The following is a 16,352-nucleotide window of genomic DNA, read 5'->3' on the forward strand; positions in this document are numbered from 1 at the left end:
AAGGCTATGAAATTTGAAGAGATAATAGAGTATAGATTTTTAAAATGGGCAAAGACAAACCTGGGACACCCAGGAGTCCAGAGAGCAAGAGCCACCACTAAAGGAGAGTAAGGAGGGAGCAGCTACTGAGGTGGAAGAAAATCAAATTATGTTTTCCTGGAAGACAGGGGAAAAGGGGGCTTTGTGTAAGCAGTGATCAACTCCACGAGCAACAGCTGTCACCAGTAAGTCCTATACAATGAGGACTGGAAATCAACCAATGGGACTTTGACAGTAACAGTTCTTGTAGAGTGGTGAGGGGATCTATTCATTGGAGTACTATCAAGGAAGAATGAAAAAAGAGAAACTGGAAATAGCAAATACTGAGGTTAGGCTTCCTCCTTGAAATTTGTATCTTAATCTTTTGGAAAGATTTACTTGCTATTAGACATTTAACGTAATGTAAAACTTACATGGCAATTAATTTAATAAATTCCTTCTAACATCTAATGAAACATCTGTGCCTCTTTGTCCACTGCGATGATTGAGATATATGGCATGCAATAAAATTATTAATAATGTTATCCTTTTGAATGAGAATCTACTCTTTGATTCACACCATTAAATAACTTTCTAATCTGTGAGCCAAAATGTCAACCAATACCTTGGCCTAGGTCCTAAGCATATTGGTGGGTAAAAAAGAACATTCCTTAGCTGGTTTATTTTTCTTTAGTATTAGTGCTAACTTGACTCATCTCAACATCTGTAGTAAATTGCTTTTCACCCATGAATTTGCAAATAATTTAGTTGGAACATTTCTAACCATATGTGTGTGTGTGTGTGTGTGTGTGGTGGTCCACACACACACACACACACACACACACACACACATATTATTAAATCCTGGCCAGAACCCATCAGTTCTGGAGCTGTATTGTTTTATAGATTTCGTGACTGGTTTGTCATAGAAAGTAGAACAAAAACCCAATCCTTTTCTTTGTGTCTGGGTACCCGTTTTATTTGGCAATGCTAGTATTTCAATGGCATCTACAAGATGTCTGATGTTGGATCATGGCTGATACTGAGCCATTGCTGAGCATTTTTGATAACAAACATTCATAATTCTGAGTCCAATGTATCACCAGACAGGCAGACAAAGGTCAGCTATTTATTCTGAACAATGTGTCCCTAGCAATCTACTTGGTTTTAACTTCAGTACAAACAGATGGATTTCAATAACATACACAAAACAAACCCTGCAATTTGGAGATGACTATTTACTTTTTTCCTAAACTGTTCCATTTCAGCATTGAATTTTTCCACTTACAGTAATTAGTAAGAGTAGACAAATTTACGATTACATAACTTATAAGAATCTTAACACAGATATTTTAAAATATAAATATATGAAGATAACAAAATATATAATGACTTCATTATTTATTTCTGGGATTTTTAAAATAAGTATAACATTACTGAGGTCTAATGATTTAAAAATATCAGATTTTAAATATCTACAACTTAAGCATATTTATGTATAAGCAAGGAAATTATTGACTATTATGGTAATAGTAAGGACAAATTTATTTTAAATTGTAAGAAATCTGATCAATCTTCTGTAATAGGTGCAGGACTGCCCTAACACCACAGACTATGTGGCTTGAACAATAGCAATATTTTCTCACAGTTCTGGATGCTGAAGTCCTGCACCAAGAGGTCAACAGGGGGCTTCTGAAACTTCTCCCCTTGGCTTATAAATGGCGTTTGTCTTCACGTGGTTTTCTCTCAGTGTCCTGATTTCTTCTCCTCCCCCTTTTTCTTTTTCTTTTATTTCATTCCTTTTTTCTTTCCTTCCCATCTTCCCGTCTTCCTTCCTTTTGTCCTTCCTTTTCTTCCTTCCTTCCTTCCTTCCTTCCTTCCTTCCTTCCTTCCTTCCTTTCTTCCTTTCTTTATCTTTCTTCCTTTCTTCTTTCCCTTCCATCTCTCCTTCTCTTCTTTCTTTCTTTCTTTCTTTCCTTTTTCTTTCTTTCTTTCTTTTTCTCTTTTTCATCTGCTAGAGGGCATGCATACTCACCAAAGAGAGACAGAGAAAGAGAAACAGAGGGAAAGTGAGAAAGTCCCAATGGGGGATAGTCATGCACAATCCCCCTCCTCCATTTATCCTTTCAGGATTTTGGGCATGCACACACATATGCCTGGCATGTTTTTCAAGTCTCTGCGTTGACTTGAATTGTGCAGTCAACTATATGGGATCCAGCCACCTAAAACTCCACACCACAGACTGGCAATCTTTTTTCTTTCCTGTGATGTGTGTGTGTTTGTGTTCGGGACTGGGTTTCAGAGTGTCCCAAGCCTCCTGACTCAGCCCTTTGATTAGCTAGGACCACAAGCATAGGACACCTAACCTACCCAACCTTTCTAGAGTGGGCCAGGAATGAAACCTAGGCCTCCTGTATGGCCTCACCTAGGAGAATCTATGAGCATGCACTGCCATGGTCAGGCCAAAATTCTTGTAATGACCTAGATTTTATTGAATTAGGGCCACCCTAATGAGTTTACTTTAACTTAATTGCACCTTTAAAGACCCTATGCCCTGATAGTCACATTCTGATGTATTGAGGGTTAGGACTTGAATATATAAGTTTGGAGGTGCAAAATCTCATCATACTAAGCAATTTAATATCATGTCTATCCTAGAATAATAAATGGATTTTTAAAAATGTGATATATATATATATATATATACTCACACACACACAATGGTATGCTATTCAGCCTTTAAAAAGAGAGAAATTATGTCATTTGCAGCAACATAGATGAAGTTGGAAGACATTATATTGAGTGACACAAGACAGGCACGGAAAGACAAATTCCACATGTTCTTGCATATATGTAAAATCTTAAAAAAAAAAAAAAAAAAAAACCTAACATGTAGACGCAGAGTGCAAGCTGATGTTTACCAGAGCCGGAGGGGAGGGGGCAAAGGGGAGATGTTGATCTAAGAGCACCATGTTCCAGTTAGACAGGAGAAATAAATGATGAGTATTTGAAGTGAAGGGTATATTAATGATTTCATTGTATATATATGTTGTAGTGTCACTTGGTACCTCTTAAATATATACAATTATAATTTGGCAATATTCAATGAAAAAGAAAGAAAATAGAAAGGAAGAAACAAAGAAAGAGGGAAGAAGGGAGGCAAGAGTGAAGGATGAAAAAATCATGTCTCCAGTAATGATTTTTTAATGTGTTTATAAAGTCTATAAAAAAAATTATTTGTAACTCACACCCACAATACCCACATATTCATTTATTTATAAATTGGGACATCTGAAACATTTATGAAGCTGAATATACACACAACTAGAAATTCTATTTCCTCCTGGTGCCCGTTTGGATAGCACTAATAGTCCGTGACAGGTAACGAGCAGATGCGTAAGAGCACAAACAGGTCTGAGGACCTTTTGAAGGTAGGAGTCTGTGAAGGATTTTGCTCACCACACCTTGCCACTGTTGATGTCAACTGGAGTGCACACAATTCTGATGGCACTATCTCTAATTACAGGTCAGGTGGCTCTCAATATGGCAACCTAATTATGATTTATTGAAGGCTTAATCTGTGCCAAAAGCTTCTTATTATTATGTATTATTAGTATGTATTATTCTTCTTACACTACATTTTTGGCCCAAGAATAGTGGGATTGTTTCTTCTCCTTTGTAGATGCTAAAACTGAGACATAAAAAGTACTTTTTCCCTTAAAATCACAAGGCTGGCATGCAGCAGAATGAAGATTCAAATCTACATCTGATTTGAAATTTCTATTTTTCTAACCTTTAACTATATCTCAAAATAATAACCTGCATGGCTTGCTAAAACATTACAATACAAAACATTGAAAGAAGAGTATCACTTTTCACCCATATATGGGATGTGAGGACGTATTTATTTTTGTTTGTGATCTTTATTTTCCTACCTCATTGCTTTACGTCTTGCTTACTATGGGCAACTACCCTTTCTAAGCCCTTTTACATTTCAAAACTTTCTATTTACTGTTGTGATATTGAGGACAGGATACTCATTAGTATTCAGGTGACAATGAGAGTAAGCTACCAAACAATGTACATGAAGGAGTCAAGGCTGTCATTATAAACTGAGCTTATGAGAAATGCCAGTCAATGCTGCTGCTCATAGCTTTTCTTTCTTTGAAAAACAAGGGAAGTATTGAGAGGCAGCTTTGGCCTGCATGGCAACATACTCATAATATTGGTAGAACCTGGATGAGTGGAAGCCAGCATTGAGAGCTTGAAGGAGATTTAAGGAGCACACAACTCCATAGAATGAGCCCTTGAAACAAGTGGGGCCAGAGTGGACCTTTGTGGTTGGCAATATCATGCAACATTGCCATGTTCATTTCCCGCTTCATGCTTCTGTTCTATGTTCAAACATTATGAAAGTTCTACTTTGATACCCTAATATGATCAGCCACCTGTAGCCAATTTGAGCATGCACTAGTGAGTTAGTGAGTGTCCCCTGAGGAGTGGTACAGATCCTTTTTTCGTTTTGCTTTTTGTTTTTGTTTTTGTTTTCTGCCAGAAAGTATGAGAGCGTGAGACAGAGAAACATTTCTGTCCCCAAAGGGGGCATGGTCACACGTAATCCATTTTCCTCCATTTATCTATCCATTCAGGCTTTTGGTCAAGCATGCACATGCCAGCAGTGTGTTTTTCTTTTGCTCTTTTTTTTTCTATTTCTATTTATTTTATTTTATATATGTATGTATGTGTGTGTGTGTGTATACACACATTCAATCACTATGCATCATTTAGCTTGTAGAAAGAATTTACCCAACATGAAATACACCTCAGCTCAGTGCCATTGAGAATACTATACACATTACCATCAACAGGTACTGAATGTGTTTTTCCAGCCATTGATGCCAGATTACACAGCAGATTGGCCATGAGAAATCTGACTCCCTATGCATTGGGCTCAACCTCCTGTACTCTGGGTCCTGCTTGATACAGACCCTCTGGTCCTGTGGTGTGTAGTTCCTCACTTTGCTCCTACCACGGGAGTACGGATTCCAGACATGTCCATTTGAAAATCCATGTAATTATGTTTAGGCAAGACAAAGTAAATGGCCCCCTGAACTGGGGGGAAATGTTGCTGCCCCAGAACTCTCTCTGGCTGCTTTGAGGAACCATCCAGTCACTAGTGTGTCCTTTGATATGCATTCAATTCATTACTTCTGCTCTAGAATGCAGATTATGTAGGGGAAAAAAATTCTACTAGGTTTCATCATATCCCCAGTACCCTGGCACTAAGTGCTTCTTTATTTTTTCAAGAATTATTTTATTTATCTTGGGACCAACAGTTGGCATAATGGCTATGTCACTGGACTCCCATGTAGTCAACCACGGTTCACATCCTGGACCCAGTAGCTTAAAACTCACGCCAGGCGCGTGTGCGTGCATGCCCAAGATCCCGAGAGGAGAATGGAGGAGAAGGGATTGTGGCATGGCCATCCGCCCTGGGGGGTGATTTCTTGCTTTCTGTCTCTCTGTCTCTCTCTGTTTGTCTGGCGAGTGCATGTGCCCTAGAGCAAAAACCTCTAAAAAAATTATTTTATTTATCGTTATTTACTTTAATTTGACCAGAATGGGACAGAGTGTGAGAGAGAGAGGGGAATCAAGAAAACATGCCACCAGGCCCAGGACTTGAACCATAGTCAGCCATGTGGGAGTCCAGTGCCCTTAATCACCATGCCACCTGCTGGTCCCAGTCACTAAGTTCATTATGGATAGTTGTTTAATATATATTTATATAGTAATGGGCTGAAGGAAAAGTTTTTTTCTTTTTAGTGTTTGTTGATTGGTTGGTTAGTATTACCCACATGATACACTGCCTCAAGATCTTCCACAGAATTCCTGCAGATCTGTTTGAGGCTCCTCACCTCTGACTTAATGGGGGTTTTCATTGTTTGTTTTGTTTAACTTTTTATTTTAATTTAATTTAATTATTTTAAAATTTTTTTGCTATAGGGCATTGTGCTTGCTGAGGACACAAAGAGAGAGAGACAGAGAGAGGGAAAGTATAAGCATTGCCTCTGCCCCTGGCAGGACGGCCACTCCACAACTCTTTTCTTCCATTCTCCTCTCAGCATTTTGGGATTAACTTATATGCACCCACTGTGATTTTTCAAGCTGCCAGTCTGGGACTTGAACTGTGCAGACTACCATGAGGGATCTAGCACCTTAACACTACCTACTTGCCACCGTGCTCAATTTAATTGATTTTTTGACAAGTTATAATCATACTTAATTATGGGGTACAACATAATGCTATGAATATATATGTGGAACTATTGATTTTGAACCATCACTCTACTGTTTTCTTCTTGTCCTCCCTTGTCTACCTGCTACAGATTTGTCTGTCACTATTTACTCTGGGTCTGGTCAATTCCCAGGTTCTGGTTGCTTGCTTTCTCCAACCTTTTATTCTTATATGTTTTTTATGCTCTGACCTCTACTTCCAGGCTCGTCACTTCCCAGTGGCTTCCAGTTCTTTCTATAATAAGTTGCGACTTTTAAGCTCAACAACCAAACCAATCTTTCCCTCAATCCACCTTCCTGTCACTTCTCCTTCTCTAACCTTCATTCGTGTTCTTTAGGTGGAACTATGTCATGGACGCTGGGGATTTTCTCTGAAAGTAATGATGCTTGCTAATGTGAAATGCTTCTCTGGGAACAGAGACTGACAGGTAGGCCACAACTGAGAACTCTTGCCCAAGGTAGAAATGTAATGCAGTGTGGCTTTCCATTCTCTGTACTTTGAAGATACGTTGTCGTTTAGCAGCCATCTGAGCAGTTATTTGAGCGTATCACTAGGCTGGGTTCTGTGTGGAATACAAAGAAGCAAGATCTTCCCTGTTCAGAGGCCTGCAGGAAGAGTAATACAGGTAGGCATACATGACCAACGCAGGGACAGATAACAGATAGAAGGTGTGTGCAAGCACTGCCAATGTAGTAGTTTAGGAACAAGGGGATTGATTGCTAAGAATCCCAAAGACCCAAAATAAATGTTTACCTCAGGCTGGCTTGGTTTTATACCTAAAAAAAATGGCAATCATCTTGGGGGAGTTATCATATGCTGGAAACACCCAGTGGGACAGATTCTAAAACCTTTTTATCTATCATAATTCAAAAAGAAATAATGGAGGTTATTTCTTTTAAAATGTGTGCATTAAAATCTTTGCCCTTAGAGCAACTTATACTATAAATATTTCCCCATGTGTTTTCTATACGTATCTCACTGTAAGATCAGGAAAGGTGACCTTAAGATATATTATCATTGTTATTTTAAAAATAATTAAATATGCAATTATTTTGTACAAGTCAGATCACAGATCACGTGAATAATTTACTTTTTGCCCCTCCATTTTCTTTCTTTTTTTCTTTTTTATTCCTTTCATTCTTCTTTTTGCAGTCAGTGTTATCTTCTAAAAGGATTTAGCTTCCTAATCAGTTATGTTTAGCAAAGGGAATGGAAGAATGTAGGGTAATCTCTAGGGTCTGTTATAGTTTGAAATGTGGACATGTTTCAGCTGCCACATATCTGAAGTCATAATTCCTTTCTTCTGACAAAACCCAAAACTTTCTGTGTAGGTTATCTACTGGTGTGAAATAAATAATCCTGAACTTTAGTGGCTTAAAGTAGTAGTTCACTCTTGTTTCTAAGAATTTGTGGATTGACTGAGCAGTTTCAACTGGGCTGAATACTCAAGCCGACTCAATCACATAACTGGAAGCTTAGGCTGGCTGTTGGCTGAGATGTCCTCTAGTTCTGTTGATAAAAACACATACAAGAGGGCCAGCCCCAGAGAACAGCTGTTAAAGGAGCCAGAGCCCACGAGGCCTAGCTCTGTTCAAATCCTGGCTAACATTTTGAAAAACATGCCAGGTATGTTTGTGCCCTTGTTCAAAACCCTGACTGGATGGAGAAATGGAGTCAAAAAAGAATTGTGGTGTAACTACATCCCATTATGGTGTGTTCTTTCCCTCTCTCTGGCTAGCACATGTACTCTCTGGCAATTAACACACACACACACAAATATATTGCATGTGATTTAGACATGTATGGCTCCCAGGTTTTAAGAAGAATATTCTAAGATCTAAGAGCGGGAATTATGAGACTGAAGTAAAACTAAAAGTCATAAGACTTTACCACCAAAGTCCCCAAATGCCATTTCAATTGTATCCTGGTGGTCAGACAAGTTACTGGGTTTGCTCTTATTCACAGAGAAGTACATTAGACTCCACTTCTTTATATGAGAAGCAGCGTGGGTACGAGAAGCAAGATTACCTACCAGGCGGGCTCTGGCTCTTAGGCCTCAACTCTCTCCCACATACAGTATATATTTATCCTCATTTCAAGAGCCACATATTCTTTTTAGTATGACTGAGAGCCAGGAATGCATCATCTAAATCAGATTCAAGTGTAGGAGAGGTTTCTGAAGCTTAGTTACTCTCAAGCTGAGACTGGTGAGTTAAAGAGACAACTTACTTACCTGCTGGCCTCAAACTCACCATGCCATTCCAATGCACGAATGGGATAAATGCAATAGAAGATCCAGTGTGAAAGTGGGAAGACCGTAAGCAGCAGCCACTAGTAAAGGCGTTCTGAAATCCAACCTGCAACATGATGTCCTTTTCATGCCTCAGGCCCGCATTCTGTCTCTGGGATTGAACTGCGATCTTCTAAGTTCTGACCCCTGGGATTTTGGTCAGTATTTGTGGATTTCTCAGCCTGCTTCCTTTCTAGAAGTTCATTTTTATACATTTATTTTATTCTGAACTGACTGTTTTTCAATTCACGCTAGTAAGCAAAATTCCCCTACTTTATAAATTTCTTATAAATCACATCAAGATTCAGTCTACAATCCAAAAAAACAGATCTGTTGATCTCTTAGAGACAAGTTCCTAAAACCTGAGAGTCAAGGTGCTGCGGAACAGCACCCTAGCACCTGTGAAAGTCTTTATGTCAAACCTGTATCTGAAAGGCATATCCTTAAGATTCTTAGAAGCCTCATTGTTGATTTCTTAGAGTGTGTTTAAGAATATCCTTAAATCTTTCTGAGTTCTCAGTAAAAGATCTTAAAGTTGTATCTTTGACTTTATCTTTACCTTGAGGCCATTTCTTTAAGAAATCTTCACTGACTGGAAAGACTGTCCTGAGCCTTGTATAATTTTGTTGTAAACTCCTTTGTCTCCCTATTTATTCATTCATTCATTCCATGAGCAAGAGAGAGAGAGCAAAAGAGAGAGCGTGCATTCCCAAAAGGTTCCTGACCCTGCTGTAATCAAACCCCAGCCTCAGCCAGTCCCAAATCCTGGTCATACATGTGCCTGGTATATTCAGAACAGTCTCTGACATGACATCAAAACCTCCCAAGTAGGTCACATCCTTTCTGGTCCCTTTTCTCTCTCTCCTTATCATTTATCACAAAAAGAAAAAAAAAGTTATCTCTTTCATCATTCTGACTGAAAATCTCCTTAGTAAAACACACATACTCTATTTTCTATGTTATTGTAGGTGGCAGTGTTGCCAAGCATCTCTCCATTATGTAACAGAGGACGTTTCTCCTCCAGCTCTGATAACAATGTCCTTGGTTCTGAGATGTAAAACAGCATTTACAGGCTCTTATGTGAAAAGAAAGCTCCACGAGTTCTTTGATACAACTTAGCTGCATTTATTTCTGAAGAAACAGTTTTTAAAATAATTATTTTATTTAACTTTATTATTCATTTAATCTATTTAATATTATAATTTGATCAGAGAGGTAAAAAGTGAGAGAGAGAGAGAGAAAGTGAGAACGAAGCCTCCAGGTCCAGGACTTGAACTGCAGCTGGCCATGTGGAATCCAGTGCCCTTAACCACCAGTCACCTACTTGGCCCTTATGAAGAAACTTTTATAATTAGAAAATTGCCAAGTAATCTGTGAAATGCACAGTATTCAGCATATATCTACATATGTTACTGTAACTTCAGATTATAATTTTTAATGTTCTCAACTTGTGATTCTGGAAGTAATTTCTTTAAACAGTGATGAATTTGTCATAAAAACGAAACATGATTTGGGTTTAAAAATGACATTACTATGGGGACCAGCATGGTGTTTAAAGAGCTAGATTCTGACATGGACTACTGTGGTTAAGTCTCTGACCCAGTGACTTGAAAATCATGTGAGGTGCTTGTGGCTTCATGCCTCAAATCCCAGTAAAATAGAGGAGAAGGAATTGGGGTGTGCTACCCCCTGGGGAATGATTTCTTACTTTCCCTCTCTCTGTCTTTCTTGTATGTACATGTGCCCTATGGGGGGAGGGGAATTTTAAAAAAAAGAAAAAAGAAAAAGATGATGCTACTATGAAGTGGACATAAGTAGCACATTCTTCTGTTTAAATTATAATATTTGATAACATTTTATAGCAACCAAAGAATGAGAAAAATTTGTTTTCCACTTTTGTGTTTTATCTAATTGTATTACATACAATAAATTAAAATTATTAAAAATTTTTTAAAAATTGGAGGGTGGCCAGCAGGTTTCCTGGTGGTTAGGGTACTGGATTCCCACATAGCTGACCATGGATCAAGACCTGGACCTGGTGACTTGAAATCAATGTTTTAAAACATTGATAAATGTTTTTTAAAATGATAACAAAAATTTTTTTGATGAGTTTTGACATGTGACATATACAAAATAAATCCATGAGACCACCACCAAAATAAACAATAATGAGCATTTTATCACCCCAGAGAGTTTTCTCATGTACTATTATAATCTGTCCCAAACTTCATCAATCCTCTCATTCCCAGATAATTATTTATTTGCTGTCACTATAGATCCACTTGCATTCTCTAGCATTTCATAAATATGGAAACATATAGGATGTGTTCCTTTCTATCTGGATCATACTACTCAATATAATTATTTTGTGTTTCATCTATAAATTTGGGTGTATGACTAGTTCATTTTCTTTGGTTATTAAGTAATATTTCATTTCTTTATCCATTCACCAGTTCAAGGATACTTAAATGGTTTCTATGTTTTGATTATTACAAATAAAGCTGCTATGAATAAATGTGTTCAATATTTGCATGAACACGTGCTTTCATTTCTCTAAGTGTAAATTTTAAGGAATGGAATGGGTGGAGTGTATTGAACTTGTTAAGAATGTGTCAAACTGTCTTCCAAGGTGTTTGTACCATTTTACATTCTCAGCAGCAATATATTCAACTTTAAGCCACTTCACATTCTCATCAACTGTTAATGTGATCAGTCTTTTTTGGTTTCAGACATTCTAATATGATGTATATAGTCGTTGATTTTGGTTTTCCCCAGTGACTAATGATTTGAGTTCCTTTTTTTTTTTTTGGCTTATTTACCATCCATGCATCTTTTTTCATGAAATAATGTTCAAATCTTTGGTCTATTTTATTATTGGAGACTATTTTTACTGTTGAGGTTCGAAAGTCCTTTAGATTTTTGAATAAAATTCATTTATCTGCTATATACTTTGCAAATATTTTCTCAGTCTGTAACTTCACTTATTTCTTAACTGTGTTTTGGAAAGAGCAGTTTTTAATTTTGATGAAGTTCAATTCATCAACTTTTCTATTATATACAATTAGTCCTGCATGTCTATGAGTTTTACATCCATAGAGTCAACCATCCACATGTCAAAAATAATATACTGTTGATGACATATGCTATGCAGTTAGGTCTAAGGTACTGTATCTGTGACTAAACATGCACAGAGATGTTTCTTGTCATTAGTCCCTAAACAATACAGACTAATAACTATTTACATATGTTTAAATTGTGTTAGGCATGGCAGATAATGTAGATATGATTGGAAATCTGCAGGAGGATTTGTGCAGGTTTTATGCAAGTACTAAGCAATTTTCTATAAGGGACATAAACATCTGTAGATTTTGGTATCTGCAAGGGGTCCTAGAATAAATCCCTTATAAATACCAAAGGATGACTGTATTTTGCATTTTGGTGTTATATCTAAAAAACTGTTGATTAATCCAAGGTTACAAGATTTTTCTTTTACATTTTCTTCTGTCAGTTTTATAATTTAGCTTTATTTTTAGGTTAGTCACCTGTGTTGAGTTAATGTTTTATATGGTACAATTTATATTTCAATTTTTTTTACTTATGGATATCTAATTATTTCAACACCATTTCTTAAAACTATTATCTTTTCTACACTTGATTTCTTTGAACATTTTCAAAAATTAATTGTCCATTATTGTGGGTCAACATCTTAACTATTTAGTTCCAATGATGTATTTGCCCATCTCTATGCCAAGACATTACACTGTTTTAATTACTATAGCTTTGTAATAAATCTAAAAATCAGATGATATTCGTACTCCAGCTTTATTCTTTCTGTTCACATTTGTTTTGGATATTCAAGGATATTTCCATGTCTCTATGAATTTCAGCATAGGCTTGTTAATTTCTGCTTTGTATGTAACATAAGAATATTGCATTAATATATCTTATTCCTCTCCTGTCAGGCTTGGTGCTATAGTTTTCAGACATTTTATTTGTAAATATATTAAAATCCCTGATTTATATTTTTATTTGGATAGTTAATTATTATTTACAAATATTTATAATACAATAAATTGTAATTTTTGTAATGTAATTTTATTTCATCTAGAAAAGTAAGTCAGCTTTTTCATTCATGAGTTAGAAAATAATATCTGCCTCATACATTTTCTCTCATAGTTAGACTTTTAGGTGCTTTTCCTTTTTTTTTGTTTGTTTTTAAAAAATATTTATTTTATTTAACTTTATTTATTTATTTTTATTTGATCCGAGAGGGACAGAGTGAGAGAGAGCAAAAGTGAGATGGTAAATCTCCAGGTTCGGGATTTGAACCACTGTCAGACATGTGGGAATCCAGCACTCTTAACCACTACTATCTGCTGGCCCCACTTTTCATTGCTTTTGAAGAAGCACATTTCCATCTGGTGTTATTTTCCTTCTGGCCAAAGAATTTCCTTTAACATTTCTGGGACAGTAGGTTTTCTGATGATGAGTTTGTTCAGTTTTATATAAGAAAAATGTCTTTATTTTCTCTTCATTTTGTAATGTATTGTCCCTGAATATTGCATTATAGGTTGACAGGTTTATTCTTTCATTACTTAAAATAAATGTTGTATTTTTTTTTCCACGTGGGTTGTTTCAATCACCTTGTTATTCTATGAAATGCCTTTTCTTCTCTTGTTGCCTTTAACATTTTGTCTTTATTATCAGTTTTAAGCAGTCCGATTAAGAATCAGGCTTGGTGTAGTTTTCTTTCTTGTTCTGTATTTAGATTTCTGTGTAGGTTAAAAATTTTTATCAGATGTTGAATAATTTTTGGTCATTATATTTTAAATATTTTTTATCCTCATCTTCCTCTTTCAGTCATAATTTATTTTTGGCTGTTTGATGTCTACTGCTTACTGATACACATTCATTTTTTTTCTGTTTCATTTATGATAGGTCATACCACTGTATCTTCTACTCACTAGTCTCTTTTCTGCAATGTCTAATTAATCTCATTCAATATATTTTTCAATCAGATATTAGAGTTTTTTTAACTAGAATTTTTATTTTTTTTTTTATTGTTTATGCCTTCACTTTTAAACATGTGGATAACAGTTGTAATAGCACGCCACTGCACCGTTAGGTTGAGCTAGGAAATAAACCTAGGTCTCCCATATGGTCCTAGCCTGCCAAGCACAACCGCTCAGCAACACATGCCCATGTAGTGGGAGCTTTGTCTACTAGTTTCAACATCCATTTTATTCTGTTTTAATTTTTTTTCAGTCGATTATTTTTTCTCATCACACATACTGTAGTCCTGTTGTTTTTGCATTCTTAATTTCTGACTGAACACCAGACATTGTAAACTTTACTTTGTAGGGTGATGGAGATTTTTGTATTCCTATATGTATCTATGAGCTTTGTTTTAGAAAATAATTAAACTACATGGAATCTTATACATTTAGGTCTTCGTTTTAAGTTTTACGAGAAGAGACCAGATTTATATTTAGTGTAGGTCTAGTTTTCCACTATTATCCTTCTGAGCATTGTACTCAATGTCTCATGAATTATGACAGTTTCCAGTTCAATTGATAGGAACAGGAGCTATTCCCAGTTCTGAATGAGCACCAGAAACTATTCTCTCTGATCTTTTTGAGTGGTCTTTTCCCGGGACTTGGGTGGTTCCCTCACATGATAGTGCTAACCAATGTGTGCTGCATAATCAAGAAGTATCTTCTGTAGATGGCCGAGTTCTCTGTGCAGCACTGTCTTCCAGTGCTCTGCTCTCCAAGCTCAGACAGTCTCATCTCTCTCAGCTTGGCCTCTTCCACTTGGAGTGTCTGGATCCACTTTCCTGAGTTACAGCCTGAAAAACCTTTCAAGCAGAAATCTGAGACAACTCTAGCACTAACATCATTTGTTTCTCACCTCTTAGGGATTACTGTTCTTTACAGCCTGGAGGCAAGTATTTTAAAGTCTATAGTTTCATGTATTTTTTTTTTCTTCAGTAGAAATATTTATTTGTTCCATGTAATTTTATTTCGTCTAGAAAAGTAAGTCAGCTTTTTCATTCATGAGTTAGAAAATATTATCTGCCTCTAGTTTACCTAGGGTAAACATCATTTAGATGTTTCAGATTAAGGGGAAAAGCAAATATAAGAAATAAACCCATACCAACTTAAAAAATTATCTGGTATTTTAAAATAATTTAAAAATAGTTGGGATGTTTCACAGAGGAATGTTGGAGATGCTAGAGAGGAATTTCATTAAGAACCAACTTGCTCCTCCGAGTGTCTCCTCTTACAGTGGAGCTGGGACCAGACACCCAGCCTCTCCCTCTGCCCTGGAAACATCTGGGACACAGCCTGAGCGGAACCTCTTCCCCGCCCCACACACCACCTTTTATTCTCTCTCACCTTCCTGTATGGATAGATTTATCTGCCTAAGACAAATCAGCATCAAATGTCTAGTCATCTTTCAAATTTCTTCTCTATTTATCTCATAGATAGAGACTTTAAAAGCTTACCTTCAAAAAAGATAAAAAATTGAAACCGCCTACATAAAAGCAGTGAAAACAGTTACGGATGCTGAAGACATATGGATGCTGGAATGGGGGTTGGGGGGGAAGAGTATAGAAAAGGAAATTAGGAGGAAAAATAGACATGACATTTGGGGGACACAGAAATGGTTTATTACATATTAATGATAACATACATAGTATTTTCAACTGGACTGGTCTGAGAAGTATTTCATGTTGAGTAAATTCTCTTTATAAACTAAATGATGTATTGTGATCAAATGTTTAAGGTAATAATAATAATCTCAAAAAAATGAAAAGCTGATGTGTATAGTAATGTCTTTGTCTTGACTGATATGCATGGTAGTCATACTGGAAAAAGAAATGTTATACACTATAAAGATATATGTGAGTAAATGTAACAAAAAAATCATTTTAAAATATAAAAAAATGGAAACCTCCTGATAAAGTGTTTTGTGTATGTGTGTCTGTGTTTCCACATGTTTGTGTGAGAGAGAGACTACTGTGAATACATACACCCTAGTTTTTCTTTTTCTTTCTTTATTTTTTTTTAGCACATCCCTTCCACCTAGGAGAGTAATAGACTCAAGCAATTGCCCATAATTAGATAAAAAACATATCTGGTTTAAATCTGAAAGGAGATCTCTTTCAACTTTAAAATCTATAAGGCTATTTGGGTTGAATGACTTCCAATCTTTCAATGTGGTTCCATAGGATTTCTTAGGGGACTAGAAACCGGGGGAAACAGGAGGTATCTCTGTGCAGTGTGATAAGGCACAGACTCAGGAATCTCTGTGTATTTTCCCCTCGTATCACCTTACCTGGGAGAGGCACACCTGAGTTCAGGGCTGCCACAGCCCTTTAAAGACTAGCAGGAGTGCTCTGGCAAAATTTGTACCTTCTGACTGTCTATAAAATAATTGGCCTTGGACTGGTCTCTGACACTCAACTAAGCAGGAATAAAAGCTACCTCAGAATAAAGCAGTCATGTACAGATATGGGGCTAAGGAAACCTTTGCTGAGAAACCCCTGAGAAGAAAACAAGGTTGTTTTCCTAAAGCTCCCTTAGGCAATTTCATTTTTTCATATCTGTGCTATATCTTTTCTACACAAGAGAATCTTCAAACCCGATTTAGTAAAACAGTGTTAACAGAAAATTTAAATTAAGAATAGGAAAGAAAAAAATATCATACATGATGATAAGACAGCACTTAAATATTTTAAATTTA

The sequence above is a fragment of the Tupaia chinensis genome, unplaced genomic scaffold (genome assembly GCF_000334495.1).
Source record: "Tupaia chinensis unplaced genomic scaffold, TupChi_1.0 Scaffold000478_3, whole genome shotgun sequence".
NCBI lineage: Eukaryota > Metazoa > Chordata > Mammalia > Scandentia > Tupaiidae > Tupaia > Tupaia belangeri.